General features: G+C 43.2%; 1 protein-coding gene and 1 long non-coding RNA gene across 12 annotated transcripts in view; one reads left to right on the top strand and one right to left on the bottom strand.

Moving 5' to 3' along the window:
* The window catches only part of LOC116761533 (cytidine monophosphate-N-acetylneuraminic acid hydroxylase), a 258,069-nt gene that overhangs the window by 68,503 nt on the left and 172,164 nt on the right, over nucleotides 1-17,402 (bottom strand). For 2 of the 11 annotated variants that reach the window (XM_032647363.1, XM_032647365.1), the window contains exon 2: nucleotides 3,217-3,265. The exons of 5 other annotated variants lie outside the window; for them this stretch is intronic. The gene's annotated coding sequence lies outside the window, so the exon portion shown is untranslated. Of the gene's footprint in view, nucleotides 1-3,216; nucleotides 3,476-11,154; nucleotides 11,746-17,402 lie in introns of those variants that run through there. 4 more of the 11 variants (XM_032647366.1, XM_032647361.1, XM_032647367.1 and 1 more) reach the window with 3 other exon arrangements.
* The window catches only part of LOC116761539, a 102,433-nt gene that overhangs the window by 30,709 nt on the left and 54,322 nt on the right, over nucleotides 1-17,402 (top strand). The window lies entirely within an intron of this gene.

The following is a 17,402-nucleotide window of genomic DNA, read 5'->3' as shown; positions in this document are numbered from 1 at the left end:
CAGATTGCCTCTGTAAAGTGTCTTCTAGTGGCAAGGCCTTGGGAGTTTTGAGTTATACATTAATGAGAAGTGATTCCTGTACATTATGCATGAGTAATAACGATGATGATAATAATTAGGCTGCACCTGAAGGACGAAGTACTAAAGAAAAAGAGAAAAAGACGTTACTCCACAATTTTCACTGTAAATTTCATATCTTTCTCTCTTATTGACTTTTTACAACTTTTTATTTTGAAATAAAGTTTTGAATGAAAATAAAATAGATCCACAGGAATTTGCAGTGATAGTCGAGTCCCCTGTACCTTAGGGGAACTAGCTTCCCCTAATAGGCACATCTTACATCACTTTATTACTGTATTACGATATCAAACCAGGAAGTTGACAGTGGTACAATACTGTTAACTAGAGTACAAACTTTATTCTGATGTCACCAGTTAATACATGCAACCATTTTTGCATATGTGCATGTGTCTGCATAGGTAGTTCTATGAAATTTTATTCCATTTATAGATTTGTGTAGCTACCACTAAAATCAAGACATCTAACTCTTCCATCAAGACCAAAGAACTTGCTGGATATAATTTCCAAGGACTGCCCTTTATAGTCATACCCCCACTATCGCCTATCCTCTGGCAACCACTGATTTGTTCTCTACCCTTATAATGTGGTCATTTCACAAATGATATATAAATGGAATCCTACAGCATTAAATTGCCTTTTAAACTGTCCAAATGTCTCCCATTAAAAAAATTACAGGGGCTTCCCTGGTGGCGCAGTTGTTGAGAGTCCGCCTGCTGATGCAGGGGACATGGGTTCGTGCCCCGGTCCGGGAAGATCCCACATGCCGCGCAGCGGCTGGGCCCGTGAGCCATGGCCGCTTAGCCTACGCGTCCGGAGCCTGTGCTCTGCAATGGGAGAGGCCACAACAGTGAGAGGCCCAAGTACCACAAAAAAAAAAAAAAAATTACAGCTCAGCCTCACATACTCTGCAGCTAGTTCTCTTTCTCCTCTCCTTCACAGTCAGACATACTTTCTGTGGTGGTGGTTTCTACATACCTAATAGCTTATTAGTTTTCACCCTACATTTCTGGCCATTCTTCTGTTTCCATTGTAGACTCATCCTTCTCTACCTGGTCATGAAATGTTGTAGTTCCTCAAGGCTCAGTTCTGTATCCTCTTCATTTGACGTTTTCCCCCTAAGGGATCATCCATACCCATGGCTCCAGAACACAGTAACTCCCATATGAGCAGACCTGAGTCAGGAAGCCCTATGTGGAGAGCTAATTGCCTTTTGTACATGTCCATTAGGATGTCCTAAAGACCCCTGAAACTTAGTGCATCCAAAATCCAATTCAGCACATTTCACCCATCCCCAAACTTTCAAATGTCCACCATGCCACCCCTGTTATCTTTGACCCTTCCCTTTCTCTCACTATCCCATATTCAATTCAAGTCTGTCAATTTAACTTTTTAGTCTATCTCATAAGCATCCCCTTCTACAACCCCGATCCAAGCTACCATCATCTCCCTTCTGGGCCACTGCCATGGGCCCCTAACTGGTCACCCTGCATTCACTCTCTGCTCTTTCCACTATGGCCAGAATAACATATTTAAAATGGAAATTTCAAAATAAACTCATCCTGCCAATCCTTCTCCCACCTCTTAAAAATGCCTCATATCCTCCCATTGCTCCCAGGAGAAAGAACAAAATTCCTAATATGGCCTAAGAGGTGACGCATAGGGACCCCTAATCACTTCCTCCAGCTCTTTTTTTTTTTTTTTTTTTGTGGTACGCAGGCCTCTCACTGTTGTGGCCTCTCCCATTGCGGAGCACAGGCTCTGGACGCGCAGGCTCAGCGGCCATGGCTCACGGGCCCAGCTGCTCTGCGTCATGTGGGATCTTCCCGGACCGGGGCATGAACCCGCGTCCCCTGCACCGGCAGGCAGACTCTCAACCACTGCGCCACCAAGGAAGCCCCTCCAGCTCTTTTTGAACTATATTCTTTTTTCTATGACACCTGACCTTCTTTCATTTGCTCAAAGTACAGCCCTGTGCCCAGAATATACTTCCTGATGCCTTGTTCACAGATTTAACTCTCATCCTTTTGATCTCAGTTCAATCATCAACTCCACTGGGAAGTCTTCCCCAACACCCCAAAGAAGGTCAAATCCTACTATTATAAACACTCACAGCACTATGTACCTGTGCTTTCATGTGACTTATCAAACTTTTAATTTCATCTTTAATTATGAGATTAATACCTGTATCCCCTAAAGATAGCTAACAGACACACGAAGGAAGGAACCATGCCTGTATGAGTTTGCATTGTACCCCTTAGAGCCTAGCACACGTGAGGATTCCAATGAATATCTGTTGAAAGAATAAATGAACATTGCAATTACTGGCCCACAATGATTCCTACAAAAGCTTTTTTATGAACCTGTAACCTGTTCATATTTTCTTAAGAACTAGCATGTATGCAAATGTGACACTGATATTTTAAAAATTAACTATCCTACAGACAGTGCCCCATTTATGACTAGGTGGCAACCTTAAAGTTTACTTGTATTGCAGTTAATATTTCCCCATAGAAACAAGTTGTTAATGGCAATTAAGTTCTAATCCAGCCTACAAAATCTTATCTATGCCCTCAGCATTTTCCTGTGAGGGGCTGTAAAACGGACTGCAGCTTTGAGCCATAAATTCAGGGCACATTTTAGTCCAAACCACACCTCAACTCCAAACCCTGAGTCCTCTGGACTCTTTTAGCCCTAAATCTTTAGCACCTCTTTTGGTCCTATGGCTTTCTGAGGCCCAAGCAGAGCAGTAGGTAATGTGTTGGCAGAAGGAAAGTTCCAAAAGACAAGATACACTGGCAACCAGAGGAAAAATAAGGGAAATCTACAGAAAAGATGTCACCAGTGACAGGGCTGGGTGAAGAGGACAGGGCTTGGAGAGAGGGGCTCTGGCAAATAGACTATCCAGGGCAAGCAGGGCGTGGGGAAGGCAAGCTCGGTACCCAAATAACTGGGTGAGCTGTGAATCAGATGTTTCTGAGACGGTGCATACTATACCCACAAAAATTGTTTTAATACCATGAACTCCACCCCATCCCCCAAGAGCTCAGTTCTTGTACCTTTTCACCAGAAGAAGTAAAGACAAACTACCAAAAATATCAATCCTAAATTCAGTAGGAAAACAATTTTCAACTGTACCTTTGTTCCATTCCAGGTAGAAAGGGGCCAAACAGCACAAAAACGGCTCCTTAGAGAAAGTAGAAACAGAGTGAGATTGAGATCTTCTTTTAAATGATGTTTAGAATTTCTAGAATGGCTGCAGCTTGGAAATTTCAATTTGCTTGGTAACAGACTTGATTTGATTTCTTCAGAGAAAACCTTTTCGAAAGCAATTATGAGAGCATAGCAGGCCAGTCAGACTTCTGGTAAAATGCACGGCTCAGTCAGCTGATGTGAATTTCAGTTGTCCTTATATATCTTCGAATGTTTCTGTTACTGTTCAGGCTCCACCCACAGCCTAGCAGCTTTAGGTAAACTCCTAATTCCCTGCCAACACCAGAATATGAAGTGTATGTGTGTTGGGGGGTGGAGGGGAGCGGTGGGGTGGGGGGTGTGTTTGGCAGACCCCTCAGTGGGATGAAAGAGGAAAACACATTAAGGAAGAATTAATATCCTTCCCCAAGCTTTCTGAACTCTTCTGAAAGTGACTCAGCCTGTCACATACACACAAAATGTTTTTTTTTTAGTGCAGTAAGAATAATTGCTTTATTAGAAAAAGAAAGGATCTCTGTAGAATATTTCCCATTGGGGTGTGGTTTAGTTCTGGCCTCAGTTTATTTCTGATCCCTACACTCCTCTGTATTTCTGTCTTCCCACCCCTAGAGCCCCAACCAGCGTCAATTCAGGGTCCAGTCCTGGATCTCCCAAGAAGTCTGTGGTCCTGCCTCCTGTTTGACAAATATCCTGTCTTTTGGCTGGTCACCGTTCCAGCTCTAGCAAACAGGTTTTCTATGATTCTTTAAACAAGTACAATAAAGTGAAGAGCTCTCTGACATTTTGTCTGCCCATCTAGTTTTAAAAACTCATATCAAGTCCTTTCTTCTTCATGAAAATCACCTACTCCATTTCTCACCCATTTTTTCTTCCTCCTGAATTCCTAGATAATTCTGCACCTCACAATTTGCACTTTAGGAAAAATGTAATGCTAAGTTCTCTAAACATTTTATTTGTGTTGGTCTTGTCTATTAGATTATAAGCTTATGGAGTGCAGGGAATGTGTCTTAGGACTTGTATTCACCACGGCACTTACAATGATGTATAAGCAAACTCAGTGGCAAATTCCCAAAAAGCAGCAAGGGTCAGTTTTAACCACACCAGTTCTAGTTGGAGAAATGTCTCTTAATAGGATAAAGGAAGAAAGGGCTTCTACATAAGGCAATTCTTCTAGTTAACACCTTGTCCTGAAAGTAGTCTTTTCTTTCCCAAATCACGAAGCTCTCTCAAATCCTTCCTTCTCTTATTCTAGAATATATCACATGATTTTTTTAAATTGAGATATAACAAAGTAAGGTGTACTAATCTCGCATGTACATAGGTATATATCCATGTAACTACTTCCAAGGTATAGAACATTTCTAGTACTCCAGCTAACTCCACTCAATTCTAGTACTCTAGTACTCCAATCAATACCCACTCAAGGATCCATGCTTGGATTAATCAGAAGTGGCTCCCTGGCCCTTTCTGCCTACTGAGAATACAAGAAGAAATCAGCGACCTGGAAGGAAGCCCTCACCCAGCCATGCCAGTACTGTGATCATGGACTTCTGGCCTCTAATACAATAATGATTTGTGGGAGATTGTTTCAAGATGGCGGAGTAGAAGGACGTGCTCTCACTCCCTCTTGTGAGAGCACCAGAATCACAACTAACTGCTAAACAATCATCCACAGGAAGACACTGGAACTCACTAAAAAAGATACCCCACATTCAAAGACAAAGGAGAAGCCACAGTGAGACGGTAGGAGGGGTGCAATCACAATAAAATCAAATCGCATAACTGCTGGGAGGGTGACTCACAAACTGAAGAACACTTACACCACAGAAGTCCACCCACTGGAGTGAAGGTTCTTAGCCCCACGTCAGGCTTCCCAACCTGGGGGTCCGGCAACAGGAGGAGGAATTACTAGAGAATCAGACTTTGAAGGCTACTGGGATTTGATTGCAGGACTTCGACAGGACTGGGGGAAACAGAGACTCCACTCCTGGAGGGCACACACAAAGTAGTGTGCACATCGGGACCCAGGGGAAGGAGCAGTGACCCCATAGGAGACTGAACCAGACCTACCTAATGGTGTTGGAGGGTCTCCTGCAGAGGTGGGTAGTGGTTCTGTCTCACCGTGAGGACAAGGACACTGGCAGCAGACGTTCTGGGAAGTACCCCTTGGCATGAGCCCTCCCAGAGTCTGCCATTAGCCCCACCAAAGAGTCCGGGTAGGCTCCAGTGTTGGGTCGCCTCAGGCCAAACAACCAACAGGGAGGGAACCCAGCCCCACCCATCAGCAGTCAAGCGGATTAAAGTTTTACTGAGCTCTGCCCACCAGAGCAACAGCCAGTTCTACCCACCACCAGTCCCTCCCATCAGGAAACTTGCACCAGCCTCATCCACCACAGGGCAGACAGCAGAAGCAAGAAGAACTAAAATCCTGCAGCCTGTGGAACAAAAACCACATTCACAGAAAGACAGACAAGATGAAAAGGCAGAGGGCTATGTACCAGATGAAGGAACAAGATAAGACCCCAGAAAAACAACTAAATGAAGTAGAGATAGGCAACCTTCCAGAAAAATAATTCAGAATAATGATAGTGAAGATGATCCAGGACTTTGGAAAAAGAATGGAGGTAAAGATCAAGAAGATGCAAGAAATGTTTAACAAAGACCTAGAAGAATTAAAGAACAAACAAACAGAGATGAACAATACAATAACTGAAATGAAAACTACACTAGAAGGAATCAAAAGCAGAATAACTGAGGCAGAAGAACGGATAAGTGACCTGGAAGACAGAATGGTGGAATTCACTGCTGCAGAACAGAATAAAGAAAAAAGAATGAAAAGAAATGAAGACAGCCTAAGAGACCTCTGGAAAACATTCGCATTTTAGGGGTCCCAGAAGGAGAAGAGAGAGAGAAAGGACCTGAGAAAATATTTGAAGAGATTGTAGTCAAAAACTTCCCTAACATGGGAAAGGAAAGTCACCCAAGTCCAGGAAGTGCAGAGAGTCCCATACAGGATAAATCCAAGGAGAAACACGCCAAGACACATAGTAATCAAACTGGCAAAAATTAAAGACAAAGAAAAATTACTGAAAGCAGCAAGGGAAAAATGACAAATAACATACAAGGGAACTCCCATAAGGTTAACAGCTGATTTCTCAGCAGAAACTCTACAAGCCAGAAGGGAGTGGAATGCTATATTTAAAGTGATGAAAGGGAAGAACCTACAACCAAGATTACTCTACCCGGCAAGGATCTCAGTCAGATTCGATGGAGAAATCAAAAGCTTTACAGATGAGCAAAAGCTGAGAGAATTCAGCACCACCAAACCAGCTCTACAACAAACGCTAAAGGAACTTCTCTAAGTGGAAAACACAAGAGAAGAAAAGGACCTACAAACCCAAAACAATTAAGAAAATAGTAATAGGAACATAAATATTGATAATTACCTTAAATGTGAATGGATTAAATGTTCCAACCAAAAGACACAGGCTTGCTGAATGGATACAAACACAGGACCCATACATATGCTGTCTACAAGAGACCCACTTCAGACCTAGGGACACATACAGACTGAAAGTGAGGGGATGGAAAAAGATATTCCATGCAAATGGAAATCAGAAGAAAGGTGGAGTAGCCATACTCATATTAGATAAAATAGACTTTAAAATAAAGAATGTTACAAGAGACAAGGAAGGACACTACATAATGATCAAGGGATCAATCCAAGAAGATATAACAATTATAAATATATATGCATCCAACATAGGAGCACCTCAATACATAAGGCAACTGCTAACAGCTATAAAAGAGGAAATCAACAGTAACACAATAATAGTGGGGGACTTTAACACCTCACTTACACCAATGGACAGATCATCCAAACAGAAAATTAATAAGGAAACACAAGCTTTAAATGACACAGTAGACCAGATAGATTTAATTGATATTTATAGGACATTCCTTCCCAAAACAGCAGATTACACTTTCTTCTCAAGTGCTCACGGAACATCCTCCAGGATAGATCACATCTTGGGTCACAAATCAAGCCTCAGTAAATTTAAGAAAATGGAAATCATATCAAGCATCTTTTCTGACCACAACACTATGAGATTAGAAATCAATTACAGGGAGAAAAACGTAAAAAAACACAAACACATGGAAGCTAAACAATACGTTACTAAATAACCGAGAGATCACTGAAGAAATCAAAGAGGAAATCAAAAAATACCTAGAGACAAATGACAATGAAAACACGATGATCCAAAACCTATGGTATGCAGCAAAAGCAGTTCTAAGAGGGAAGTTTACAGCAATACAATCCTACCTCAAGAAACAACAAACATCTCAAATAAACAATCTAACCTTTACCTAAAGGAAGTAGAGAAAGAACAAACAAAACCCAAAGTTAGTAGGAGGAAAGAAATAAAGATCAGAGAAGAAATAAATGAAATAGAAACGAAGACAATAGCAAAGATCAATAAAACTAAAAGCTGGTTCTTTGAGAAGATAAACAAAATTGATAAACCATTAGCCAGACTCATCAAGAAAAAGAGGGAGAGGACTCATATCAATAAAATTAGAAATGAAAAAAGAGAAGTTACAACAGACACCACAGAAATACAAAGCATCCTAAGAGACTACTACAAGCAACTCTATGCCAATAAAATGGACAACCTGGAAGAAATGGACAAATTCTTAGAAAGGTATAAACTTCCAAGACTGAACCAGGAAGAAATAGAAAATATGAACAGACCAATCACAAGTAATGAAATTGAAACTGTGATTAAAAATCTTCCAACAGGGCTTCCCTGGTGGCGCAGTGGTTGAGAGTCCGCCTGCCGATGCAGGGGACACGAGTTCATGCCCTGGTCCAGGAAGATCCCACATGCCGAGGAGCAGCTGGGCCCGTGAGCCATGGCCACTGAGCCTGTGCGTCCGGAGCCTGTGCGTCCGGAGCCTGTGCTCCACAACGGGAGAGGCCACAACAGTGAGAGGCCTGCGTACCGCAAAACAAAACAAACAAACAAAAAAAACCCATTCAAACAGTAATCACTCTTCTAACCTCTATCACCATAGGTTAGTTATGCCTACTCTTGCCTTTCATATAAATGGAATCATACAGTAATATATCTGGCTTTTTCTCCCACCATTATGACTGTAGGATTTATCTACATTGTTACACATAGCAGTGGTGTGTTCCTTTTCATTACTGTATAATATTCCATTGCATAAATACACTACATATTCTTTATGCTACTATTGTTAGATATTTGGATTGTTCCTTGTTTTGGCTATTTGACTAAATATGCTATAAACATTCCTGTGCATAACTTTTAGTGGACATAAGCCCTCATCTCTGGAGTGGCATTTCTGGGTCAAATGGTACATAAACATTAAACTGTGGTAGATACTGTCAACCAATTTTCCAACAAGGCTGTGCCAATTTATACTCCCAGTAGCAAATGCAAGAGTTCCTGTTGCACTATCACAGCTTTTTGCATCAGACATTTTTGCGTGTTTTTTAGTGTGCGATTAGTCAACTGGACATTGCCAGTTGCATTCAAAGCAACTATGAACTTTTGTGATGGGTTTATCAGTCCTAACGCAAGCATATGGACAACCCAACAGATGCATCAGAAAAATGAATCTAAATCAGGTAAACGCAGGAGGATAGACAGTAAGGAGTCTGTTATTTACTCCTGGCTAACACTGATTCAAATATCTGAGAGAGAAGCCATAGTTAGTTCAGGTTAGAACAGCCCCCTCTAGTGTCCATGTTTTATTGCTGGAGGTAGTATGGTTGTATATTTATTACATGGTTAATAAATCCTATATAAGCCTCATTTAGGTAAAGGAAGCAGGAAACCACCAGAAGTAACTGAACCATGACATGCACAACTGCTGAAGAAACCCACAGCAATTGCCAAGAGGAACCTAGACCCCTGTTTAGAAATAAGAGAAATCCAGGATGGGTGGAGAAAAATTAGCTATCAGAAAAAATAACAAGCTGAGCAATCAGAGCAAAGATATCTCTTGCCAAGATGGGTTTAGTAAAAGAAACAATAGGGCTTCCTGGGCTTGCCTCGTGGCGCAGTGGTTGAGAGTCCGCCTGCCGATGCAGGGGACACGGGTGCGTGCCCCGGTCCGGGAGGATCCCACATGCCGCGGAGCGGCAGAGCGGCTGGGCCTGTGAGCCATGGCCGCTGAGCCTGCACGTCCGGAGCCTGTGCTGCGCAACAGGAGAGGCCACAACAGTGAGAGGCCTGCGTATCGCAAAAAAAAAAAAATTGTCATTTTAACAGCAGGAACCCGAATTCAATCCACTGAATTCTCTTGAGGAGAGAAGAGGTTTCTTTCTGACTTACTTGAGTATTGATAGAGAAACAAAGGAAACTTTAGAATGCAAGAGAAGGAAATTCTGGAATTGGCACAAAGAGACGGAAGTGGGAGGTAAGAAGAGAGGCAGGCCTGTGAGGGTCATCAGGAGGACGTGACTGCCGGTTGACCCCTGAGCTGGATCTGGGCAATGGGAAGCTCATCGCTCCTTCCCCATCCTTGGAATGTATGTTTGCCCACCTTTCCCACAGTGGGAGCTGTTCCAAGGTCGTAGCCTTGAGAGAGTAGGGTGTTGAGACCATCTGGACTGAATACATGACTGAACCCAGTTAAGGCTTGTACTGATACATACACTTTAAGATTCTGGTGGGTGGGTTCGGAGACCTACTCTTGCAGTCGCCCAAGACAAGCCTCATAGATAAGTTTCCTTGCTTATTAAACCTGCCATCTACCAATCTGAGCAGTCTGCCTTTCTTTGGTCTACCCCTGCCCTCCTTGTATGGGACCAGTGTGTGAACCAATAGCCTCTCAACAGGACAGGAGAGGGGTCCTACTGAGAAAGGTGAGAAATCCCTGGTGATAGGGTGGCCAAAGGACTTTTAAGAACAGTATGTGCTCTCTGGAGGGCTGTGATATCACCACTTCCTTACGACTTCACCTTACACAAGGTGAATGTCATTTGGGAAATACAAGGGAGACAGATGTGCTCAGGCCAGGATGGGCTATAAGAAGGAGTGAGATCAGATCATTGGTCGAAGAAAACTGGACCCAGAGGGGACCCTAAGTACAAAACCCCTCAGAATTAAAATGGAAAAACCCTAGGGGAGGCATTACATTTCTCATCACATATGATATTGGGAATTAGACATTTTAATTTAAATCTCAAAGGACAGGGTAGCCTTCAGGAAGATGTTGTGTAAATGAAACAGGAGCCATGAAAAGTGGCAACAAGAGAACAAAAAGTTAAAAAAAATAAATAAAACCAAGAGTGCCCAAACAAAACAGAAGCAGTAGAGGCCTTAAGTAGCAGAATAATATGTCAAAAACCAAATCTAGAATCTGTGACACAGAAAATCAATTTAAGGAACCTAAAACAACAGCAACAGAAAAAAGAGTGAAAGAAAGAGAACAAGGAAGTGAGAGAGTATAATTATGAAAAACAAAATAGCAGGAAGAAAAACATATGATAACTAACTTCTGTATAACAGGAATTCCAGAAGGAGAAAAGATAATAAATGAATAAGGAATGATCAAGGAAATAATAGAACTTTTCCTGAGCTAAAGAAAAAGTTGATTTCATAGTTAAAGGATTGTAGGGCAGAAATACTGAAAAAAAGGCATCCTATAGATCAGTCCCCGGTCCCCAACCTTTTTGGCACCAGGGACTGGTTTCGTGGAAGACAATTTTTCCAAGGACCAGGGGCAGGGGGATGATTTGGGGATGATTCAAGCACATTGCATTTACTGTGCACTTTATTTCTATTATTATTACATTGTAACATATAATGAAATAATTACAAAACTCACCGTAATGCAGAATCAGTGGGAGCCCTGAGCTTGTTTTCCTGCAACTAGATGGTCCCATCTGGGGGTGATGGGAGACAGTGACACCTGAGGTGTGTTGCTTAGGTCCAGTCTACTCCGTAATCTCGTTTTGGTTGCTGTCACTGCAGAAAACCCTGCTTCACAAAGATGGGATGTTGGAAATGGAAGCAGGCTTCTCAGTGCTTCTGTGGCGATCTCAGGATATTCCGCCCTGACTGTAATCCAGAACGTATGGAGATTTGAGGTTGTCTCAAACATGCTTTTAAGGTCACCGTCATTTGTGATCTCAAGCAGTTGATCATCTTCTGGCACAGACAAAATCGATTCACCTGGCTTATTCACAGATGGGTCTTTTGTGGTTGGGAAGTAATGCTCGAACTCTTCTGAAAGCTGAGATAGGCAATCATGCACCAGCTGGGAGAAAGAAGTCCGTGGCTCAGTCTCTTTCAAAATCTCAGCTAATGTTTGAAACATGTCAAAAATCTCAATGTTCACTCATCACCCCCATAATCCCAGTTTGGCTTTGAATGCAGCCACTTTATCTGCTGACTTGAACACAGTTGTCGTTCTCCCCCAAAGTGACAGATTGAGTTTGTTGAACAGGTTGAATATGTCACACCAGTAAGCAAGTTTTGCGACCCATTCTGTGTCACTGAAATGTGCTGCCAGTGGTGCCTGTTTTTCTGAAAGAAATCTCTGGAGCGGCTCTCAAAAACTCTGGCCAGAGATCTCCCTTAGAAAGCCATCTCACTTCTGTGTATAAGAGAAGACGTGTGCGCTCTGCGTCCATCTCCTCACAGAGCTGCACGAACAGATGTGAGTTAAGGGCATGTCCTTTAATGTGGTTGATAATTTTAATCACATCCTGCAAAACGTTGTTAAGTTCGGGTGACATTTTTCGGCTAGCCAGCATTTCTCTATGGATGACACAGTGCATAGACTCACATTCAGAAGTGACCTCTTTGACCCGAGTAGTGAAACAAGAAAGCCGTCCAGTCACGGCAGCCGCTCTGTCCATGCATATACCGACAGAAAATGACCAGTTCAATTTTCCTGATATGTAATCATTCAAAAACTTGAACAGTTCCGCAGCTGTGGTGTTGGTTGGCAGCAAAAGTGCACATAACATATCCTCAAGCACATCCTCCTGAAAAATATATCACACAACAAGCATTGTTGGACTTCCCTGGTGGAGCAGTGGTTAAGAATCGGCCTGCCAATGCAGGGGACACGGGTTCGAGCCCTGGTCCAGGAAGATCCCACATGCCGCAGAGCAGCTAAGCCCGTGTGCCACAACTACTGAGCCTGTGCTCTAGAGCCCATGAGCCACAACTACTGAGCCCACGTGCCACAACTACTGAAGCCCGCGCACCTAGAGCCCGTGGTCCACGACAAGAGAAGCCACCACAGTGAGAAGCCCGCGCACTGCAATGAAGAGTAGCCCCCACTCGCCACAACTAGAGAAAGCCCGTGTGCAGCAACGAAGACCCAAAGCAGCCAAGAATAAATAAAACAAAATAAATAAATTTATATATCAAAAAACAAGCCTTGTTGCCTTGTTGTTAACATCGGTAGGCTCGTCAACCTGGATTGCGTACCACGGTGGCTCATTAATTCTCACTAACAATTGTGCCTCAATATCCTCTGCTGTTTCATCAATTCATTTAGTTATGGTTCTAGCCGATAGAGGAACACGTGCCACCTTTTGAACTGCAGCCTCTCCTAAAAGTTCATGACAAATGTCCTTAGCAGCAGGCAGGATCAACTCTTCACCCATAGTAAAGGGCTTCTTAGCTTTAGCAATGCAGTTATCCACTAAGAATGATGCTCTCAGTGCAGACACATTTGATGAAGTGGTGGCCTTCAATAATTGCTCCTGCTTTGTGTTCATGTTTTTTTATCTTTTGAAAAACTCCAAAGGCTTGTCTTTTAATGCAGGGTGCTTGGTCTCCATGTGGTGAAGCAGTTTTGAAGGTTTCATGGCTTTGTTGGATAGCCAGTCAACACATATTATACAAAATGGGCTTGGAGAATGTGATCACCTGTTGCAATGAACGCCTAATTTAAGTAGGACTCTTGATATTTTCTTTTAAATGCAGCTTTCTTTTTGTGGGCAGTCTTAGAGTCTTCTGCTGTCTCATCATTGGGTCTTTCCCCCTTTTCAAAGAAGCTCTCCAGCGGCGTTTGCTTTTTACTCATTTTGGTGAGGGTTAGCTTGTGGGCTTACCAAAACTGTGACTGAGACAAGTGCACATGGTGGGAAAGAGGCGCGGAGAGAAACTGTGACTGAGACAAGTGCACATGGTGGGAAAGAGGCGCGGATGGAAGTGGTAAATGAAATAATGGGTGGGCCAGGCGCAGACTAAAATAAGTGTCGGATTCTGACTTAAGGCCTGCCACCAGATGCAGCTGTACAACTGAAGTACGTCAACTCAGTTGCCACTATAACGCCTGCTACCAGATGCAGCTTAATTGTTACTTGCCACTCACTGATAGGGTTTTGATATGAGTCTGCAAGCAGTTGATTTATTATGGTCTCTGTGCAGTCAAACCTCTCTGCTAATGATAATCTGTATTTGCAGCCGCTCCCCAGCGCCGGCATCACCACCTCAGCTCCACCTCAGGTCACCAGGCATTAGATTCTCATGAGGAGCACGCAACCTAGATCCCTCCCATGTGCAGTTCACAGTAGGGTTCGCGCTCCTGTGAGAATCTAATGCCGCCTCTGATCTGACAGGAGGCGGAGCTCAGGCTGTAATGCGAGCGATGGGGAGCGGCTGTAAATACAGATGAAGCTCTGCTCGCTCGCCCACCGCTCACCTCTTGCTGTGCGGCCCAGTTCCTAACAGGCCAGGGGCCAGGACCGGTCTGTGGCCTGGGGGTTGGGGACCCCTGCTATAGATAATCTGATGAAATTTACAAATGACAAAAAAAACACCTACGAGAAATCCTACAAGCTTCCAGACCATGCCCCTACCCTACCCTACTCCCTCCACCAAAAGACTCGCCTGACTCAAGCACCAGACAAGGGAAAAGAAACCTGCTGACATCCTCTCATTTGTAAACTGAATGCCAGAGAACCACATGGAAGGATATTTATGCAATTTTGAGGGAGAAGTCTACAGCCTGTCTGTAATTCAAGCAAGGCTATAAAATAAAGACCTTTTCAGACGTACAAGGACTCAGAATATACACTTTTCAACTGTGCCCTAGAAAATCAGTTCCACAGTATCCTAATCGTTGCAGCCTCAAACTCCTCTGTAACAGAACGCTCCATCCCTTCCAAAGAAGCCCTCCCGCCTTCTCTAGTAGATTTGTAATGTCCCCACTCTCACACACAATACCCTTGGTCTCTAGGCCTCAAATCATTGTCCTAATAAAAACCTCCGATGATATCTTTTAGCAACTATCCTCTCTGTTTTCCCCCCATCTACCAAGTTCCTTGCTTCCCTTCTTCCTCCTCTCAGTTCCCTAACTTTATCCCTCCCCCATGCCATCTGGCTTCTCCCACCAATTCACCGGGACAGATGCCATCAGTAGCCTCCACACTGTGAAGGGTGACGAGCATTTGTCAGACCTTCATTAGTACCTTGACCTCATTGTTACACTCAGTGCTGCTACCTACCTTTCTTGAAACTTTCCTACTCTCTAGAAATCTGAGAAGTAAATATATTCTCTCCTGGGTCTCCATAGCTCTGTTTCTGTTTTGTTCTACCTCTGTTTGTTTTGTTTTTCTCCTTCTTTTCTGCCTGACCTTAAATGTCCCTGTTTCCCAGGCTCCCTTGCTTCACTGATCTTATTACAGAGACTGTCTGCCTCACTCATTTGTTTCCAGGGAGCAAAACCTCCTCAACTGAAAAGAGGGATCTGCTGGGAGGATCCAGCAAATCTCAAAGAACTCTTCCTCTCATGTCAGGATAGGGCAAAACACGTATCCCCCTTCTCTTTGTGTTTCCATGGCCTATGGGAGAAAGGGAAAAGACCGATCTGGATGACTAGACACTAGCATTTACAGGCTCAAGTTCAAGAGTGGGCAGGACCACTAAGGAATGGGCCCAGTGAAGGGGGGAGGCCTGGGGTTCTCTTTTAGGCTACTGGTTGGACTCAGAATCCCCTCTGCAAGCCCAGTCACATCTCCGCAGGCACATAGGAACATGCAAGTCCCCCAAGGGAAATCCAGGATGGAAGATTGAGGACTCCACATAAACCTCTGTCCTCAGCCATGTTCTGTAATCTGGCTTTTATCAAAGAAGTCTGAACTGGGATTTATAGGGTACTGTTCTGAGTAATAAAATCATTCTTTCTGCCCATTTGCAAGTGGGTCTTTATGTGTATGCCCCATTTGCTAGAACTTAGGGAACTCTCTCCCTGAAGAGTATTAGAGGAACTTGAATTCATTCTAAGACTGTGAGCATTGTAGATTGTGAACTCTGAAAGACAAGCAGTATCTCCTTCTTATTGCCTATATCTGGCAAGAAGAGCCTAGGCCAGAAGCACACAGTAAATGTTAAATAAATATTGGTTCAACAGAGATCCTCAGCATATTCCCTTCTTAGAAGTATTAACTAGTTTACTTCTGTAACCAAATCCATATGTCCTTTTCATCCTGCTTCCATTTTCCCTTCCTACAAATACTGAAAGGCCACTTCCATCTCCTTTTCTCATTCCTGGGAGAATCTGACATAAATATCAAACATTTTTGAAGGATTTTGAAATTTCAGGAGAACAAATAAATATGCGATAACATTTGCTAATCAATGTTAATGGCATCCTCTGCCAGTACAGAGGAAACATTCTAATGTAATTGTTTCACTTGAATTAGTTTAACTTCCCTATTTGTACAACATTAGGATAAACTGGATGGAGAAACATTAGAGGTCAGCTCTTTGTTGCTGTGTTCATGGCCTGAGTGCACAGCTGCATCCTAGCTCATGAAAATGGGACTCCAAAGGATCAAGCACTGTTTCTTTTCCTGTGGAGTGCTGTTGGATTGTTCATCTTCTTTACTGCACCAAGGAGACAGCCAAGAGGGAGGGAGTTCGTTTTTTAGTTATTCTTGACCTATACGTTATAGGTTGCTCTTTATCTCCACTTGATTAATTTCAGCTGAGGCCTTCTCATCAGGTATAAACCCAAGTTAATTAGCCTCACAACTGGCCAGACAGCTCTGCCATTCCACAGCTCTTGGTCATTTTTTAAATCTATTCCAGAAGCCCACTCTCAAGTTGATCCCCAGTCCTCTAAGCGTCAAGGCATTTAATCTATATCCTTAAGGGAAAACATCTGTGGTCTTCCTACCACAAATGACCCACAGTTCAGCTAAACACTTACAGGGCACCTTTGGGTGGTGAGCCTTAAACTGAGTGCTGGAGATATAAAATCAAAGAAGGTACACTCCCTAGTTGTCAGGAGTTCACAGGAGACAGACATCTAGTCGGAAAATGTCAGCAAAACGTGACAAATGACCAATTCCTCCACCTTGGTTCCAGAATTCATCCTCCAATCCATAGTCTCAGGAAACTTTGGCTTTGTCCCTTTCTCTCCTAATTCTTCCACTCTCCCCAATACCTGCTACTTCATTTTAGCATTTATATATATGGAAGCCTCTCCTAGTTTGAAAACTGTAATTCTTAACTCACCAGTATCTCCCAGCAATGATTCCTCCTCTTCACTTTCATAGTCAAAGCAGTGAAAAGTAGTCGTCACTCACTGTTTGTCTCTTTTCCTCCTTTCTCTTTCCTTTCCATTGACCCCTCAAGCCACCCCATATGAATTCTACCCCCTTCATTCCACCAGAAGTATTCACCCTAAGGCAGCGATATCTTCCACATCATGAAATCTCAACAATATTTTTCAGTCATCCTGCTACTGGACAGCTCAGCTCCAGTTGGCAGCATTCTTCTTTTTGAGACACCCTCTCATTTTGGTCTTCACAGAACCATTCCTGTCCTCCCTTCCTCCCCCAACTTCTTCACAACACCAAACCCTGTCGCCTCCAAGTGAACAGAGTGCCCTGGTCCTAGCCCATATCATTCTCATCCAGCCGCGGCAGGAACATCCTAACTAAGTTCCGGCCTCTTCTCCTGCCAACCCGCCTCCAACCCACTCGCTACATTACAGCCAGATGAGCTTGTAAATGTCAGATTTAATCCTGTCTCTTTTCTGCCTTAAACTCTCTATGATTTCCACCTTCCTTGAGGATAAAGTTCAAAATCCTTAGTATGGCTTAT

Source organism: Phocoena sinus, chromosome 11 (genome assembly GCF_008692025.1).
Source record: "Phocoena sinus isolate mPhoSin1 chromosome 11, mPhoSin1.pri, whole genome shotgun sequence".
Lineage (NCBI taxonomy): Eukaryota > Metazoa > Chordata > Mammalia > Artiodactyla > Phocoenidae > Phocoena > Phocoena sinus.
This window is presented reverse-complemented; position numbering and strand designations above follow the sequence as displayed.